Raw genomic sequence first — 5,203 nt, forward strand, 5'->3', positions numbered from 1 at the left:
TACTTTTAGCTGTTTTCTCTAGTTATTATGGCCACATTCCTTTACAGTATGATTTCCTTGGAATTTCTAGGCTTATCCGTTGCAGACCTCATTTCTTCTTGTTATGCTAGATGAACACTAGAGAGATCAAAGTCTGTCCTATACTGCATAATTATGTTGCATTTAATTACATTTAAAACTAATACTGGAATTTACACAACTACAGCATGCATTGTGGAGCCAAACTATGTGCTATGCTTGTTTCTTCTTTTCTTGGAACATATGGTTTCTGGAATCACTATCTCGTGTATTGATTTTGTTTCCCCTACCAATCTTCTACATCTCCTCTATTATTTAGAGAAGATGATATTGTCTATGATCTTAAATATTCTATGATATTAAATGTCTAATCTATTATATTAAATATTCTATCAAGTTCTTCCCCTCTTTCTTCCTGTGTCAGTCTAGTCTGCTTGTCCCTCAAGTGGACTGTACCCTTGTCATGTTGAGCCATCTTAGTGCTACTCATGTTGGATCCAGTTTTCTCAATCTCACTCTTATCCTGGTCTTTATTCCCTTGTTTTGCTAGAGCATAGCCTCCAGAAGTTGCTAAGAAAGGTACCTGAGCCCTCTTCCTTTTGTGGGAGGTATACTTGACTCTCTTCTTTGCCATGCCTTTACAGAAGAATTGAAAGGATCACATTTTTAAAGAAAAGCTAGATTGTTGGCCAAGAAAGCAAAGCAAAAGTAATACATTCTCCAGTAGACTTGAATGAAAACTAGTGATAAACTTAAAGACACCACAGGAAACACTAGAAAAGAGCCCACCTGAGTGTAACTGCACAAGAGATAGCACCCAGATATCTGTTGTCTCAGTGTCACTAGTATCTTCCCACATCAGGCAGAAATTGTCAACACTGTTTAGACAGTTGGACATGTCTTACTGGGAAAATGATTTTTCTCTTTGTTTCATTGCTTCACACAAATAGGTTGTCATCAGTACATAGGCCTTTAGGGAAAAAAAGATGCACAAAAGTTTCTTCTGAGCCCTTGGATGTCTGCAAAGCTCTGTTTTGTTTCTTTTTGTTCTGCTTTGTGTTGTTTTGTTCTGTTTTGAGATAGCATTGTGCTATGTCATTCCAACTGGCTTCAAAAATTTGTGCGTGGGGCTGGGAAGGTGGCTCAGTGGTAGAGTGCTTACCTTGCATGCATGAGGCCCTGGGTTCGATTCCTCAGCACCACATAAGCAGAAAAAGCTGGAAGTGGCACTGTGGCCCAAGTGGTAGAGCACTAGCCTTGAGCTGAAGAGCTGAGGGACAGAGCCCAGGCCCAGAGTTCAGACCCCACTACTGGACCCCCCCAAAAAAATTTGTGCATTTCCTGCCTCAGCCTCCCTCATGTTAGTATGACAGATATGTGTACCACCATATCTGGCACCTGCAAAGACTTTAACTTCATATTTGATTAAAGGTATAGCTAAGAATAGACTTCTGGGTTGAATATTGTTTTCTCTCACACTTTTAAGTATTTGTGAATTTCTTGTAGCATCTCTTGATGAGAAGCCTAAAGCTATTTGGATTCTTCCTTGTGTTCTGTGTGACCAGCTATCTGGAAATTTCTTAGATCTTTTCTTAATTCCCATTGTGCTAACATTTCAGCCTCTTCTGTACCTGAAGTATTGAAGTCCTCAGCCTCTCCAGTTCATTGGTTCAGATGTCCTCCTGAGGAGGTACGTAGGAGCCATCAAGCAATGAAGGGCAAAGGTAGACAGAGGTAGTGTGGGGAGGGTAGAGGAGGTGAAGATAGCCCTGCCAAGGTAACTCCCATGCTCAAAAGTCTTCTATGCTTCCATCAGAAAGACACTGCTCCATTTGTAAGGAAATGGAAGGACTTAGAAAAAAATCATATTAAGTGAAGTATGCCAGACCCAAAGAAGCATAGGTCCCATGGTGTCCCTTATTTGTAATAACTAGTATACATCTAGGATAATGTTAACAGATGAGCAGAATAGCTCAATAGCTATGTATATATGACCATATGAGATAATGCTAAGTGAAATGAACTCCAAGACATGGACACAAAAGGTTTTTCTTCGTTGTTGTTTTTGATGTACTATGTGATTTCTTTTTTATTTTGTGGTTCCCCCCTATGGTATATCCCCTGTTGTCACTGTATTTGATTTTGGTATCCTGGGTATTATATATATGTTTATTTGAATTAGGGAAGGGAAGGGGACAACAAAATGTTGAGACAGAGGAAAAAGTGGGACCCTATGTAACAGCAATACTCACAAGACAATATGTTGGAAATGATCTGTACAACTTTGGGGCAGGGATTGGGGAGAAGGGAAAGAGGGAGAAAAATGAGGGAGGGGGCAACAAGTGGGACATGAAGTGTAATCTCTACCTTACTTATGTAACGTGTAACCCCTCTGTACATCATCTTAACAATACAATTAAAAATTTAAAAAGTCTTCAGAGTGGACTGGGAAGGTGGCTTAGTGGAAGAGTGCTTGCCTTGCATGCATGAGGCCCTGGGTTCGATTCCTCAGCACCACATAAGCAGAAAAAGCTGAAAGTGGTGCTGTGGCTCAAGTGGTAGAGCGCTAGCCTTGAGCTGAAGAGCTGAGGGACAGCGCCCAGGCCCAGAGTTCAAGCCCCACGACCAACAACAACAAAAAAGTCTTCAGGGCTCTGCCTGGAGTACCTTCTGTACTTCTTTTCTGTAATCAACTTCCACTTCTCTTTGACTCATTAAAAAAAAAACAACCTTTTCATTTCTCTTTTGTTTAGTGAGGCAAATCTAAACTCTTTAGCATGGCATTCAGTGCCCTCTCCCTGGGCTGTGATCTAAATCAGTTGTGTTGCCTTAAGCCCTCATTATAGCTCAGTTCTTACCTCTAGGCCCACGGGTGCACTTGATACATCCTAAATGCAATAGGTGCTTCTCACCATCATGTTCTACTTGTACTTTGCTCCCCACTGCCCACCCTCACTCCCACACCCAGCTAGAGTATTTCTCCTACGAAGTATACCTGTCCAAATCCTGCTACCTTCCCAGGCCCCAGGTGTTACCTCATCCACGAAGCCACCTTGTTATTAGTCTCGTCATCACTTTTCATGCCTCTTTGTGCTAGGTCTTATTTTCTTCCATGATTTTGCTCGTCAATGCATATGCACCATACTATAAATGCTGAGACAATGGAGATGAAAACCGAAATTTGAGACTCAAACAACACCTCTTACAGTGTATAGCATTTATGTAGTGTGTGTTTATGTGTGTGTGTGTGTGCGTGTGCGCGCTAGTATTGTAGTGAACTCAGGGCCTTTACTGTCATTCAGCTTTCTTGCTTATGGCTGGCACTCTACCACTTGAGCCACACCTCCAATCTTAGGGATGAAGTTTACCGGATTTTTCTACGTGGGTTGGTTTTAATCTGTGATCCTCTAAATCTCAGCTTCCTGAGTGGCTAGTTATAGACTTGAGCCTCTGTCATCCTGATGTAAGTACTGCTTTGTTTGCTTGTTTATGTTTTTAATACAGAGTCTGGGAGCTCAGACTGGCATGGCACTCACTGTGTAACCCAGGCTGTGATTGTTCTGTGTTAGTGTCCTGTGTCCTGAGTGCTGGGATTGTAGGCGTGAACTAACATGCTAGCCTCAAATATTTTATCACGTCTTTGAGGTAGAGAAGTCCTTAATTTCTGTAAGCGTGGAAGAATACCATCACACTTACTGACTTTGCTGAGGTATTCACCTGGTAACCTAATATCAAAATTCACTTCTGTATTTTCTTGTAAGAGTTTTATACTTTAGCTCTTACTCTTAGATAATTCATCCATTTTGAGTTTGTTCTTTGTTCATGATAGGATGTTGAGCTTCTAGTTTATCCTTTTCATATGAATATCCCATTGTCCCAGTACCATTTGTTGAAGATGCTCTTTCCCCATTGAATAGACTTGACACTCATGTTCATCAGTTGATGGTAAATGTACCTTGGTTCATTTCTTGAATCTGTTCCATTGATTTGTATCCTTATGTCAGTCACTTCCAATAATTATAGCTTCGTAGTAAGGTTCCATATTGGGAGGTATGAGTCTACCCATTTATTTTGTTTTATCAGATTGGTCAAGGTCTCGTGCAATTACATATACACTTGAAGATTGGCTTTATTTTTTCTGCAAAGAAGGTTGCTGAAAAATTTCACTTAGCTGCATGGTAGTTCAATGTGTATATATATATAAAATCACAAAGTAGATACATTAAACATAAATTTAACCATGTATTAAATATTTTCTCCTTGAACACAGTCTTTACGTCTATTTAGGTCTTTTTTTTTCTGTCGTGGGGCTTGAACTCTGGGCCTGGGTGCTGTCCCTCAGCTTTTCAGCTCAAGGCAAGTGCTCTAGCACTTGAGCTACAATGCCACTTCTGGTTTTCTGGTGGTTTATTGGAGATAACAGTCTCACGGACTTTTCTGCCAGGGCTGGCTTTGAACCGTGATCCTCAGATCTCAGCCTCCTGAGTAGCTAGGATTACAGGCGTGAGCCACCAGTGCCTGGCTTTCTTTAATTTCTTTACAATGATTCTAGTTTTTATATGTTTTTATACAAGCTTTATACCTTTTTGTTAAGTTTATTTCTTATAACAAATAAAAGAATCTCTTATTCTTTTCATGCTGTTTTAAGTGCAATTGTTTCTGTATTTATATCTTAATATCTTGAATAAGAGACCAAAAAAAATCACAGGATTAACCTTGAAGCTTAAAATCAAAGGTTGTTACTATTTTAGGTTGTTATTTTCAGGGATTTAGTGTTTTACAATGGTCTACCCAGTAATGAAGCTTACAAAAATTATTCCATTAGTATGTTTTGGTAATGTGGAAACAATTGACTTCAATAATGAGTTTAACATTATCATAAAATTGTAAGCCAGCCCCATCCTATCAGAGGAATGTTCATATGAAACTGCTTACTTTGTTTGCCCCAGAAACTGATCTGCTAATAGTTAATGCATTTAATATGTTTGTTGGGTGAGCGGGCATTTCTGTAATTATAGTTCTTTTTGTAAAGGAGATAAAAAAAATTCCTGGTATTAATTGGTATTCATCTTTGCTCTCTTTTCTCGATGAGCCTGGGGATTGAAGTCAGGGCCTCGTGTCTGCTAGGTAGGCTTTCTACCACGTGTGCTATCACCAGTCCTTATTTGCTTTAGCTATTTTTCAG

This window comes from Dipodomys spectabilis, unplaced genomic scaffold (genome assembly GCF_019054845.1).
Source record: "Dipodomys spectabilis isolate Male_0828 unplaced genomic scaffold, ASM1905484v1 ptg000221l, whole genome shotgun sequence".
NCBI lineage: Eukaryota > Metazoa > Chordata > Mammalia > Rodentia > Heteromyidae > Dipodomys > Dipodomys spectabilis.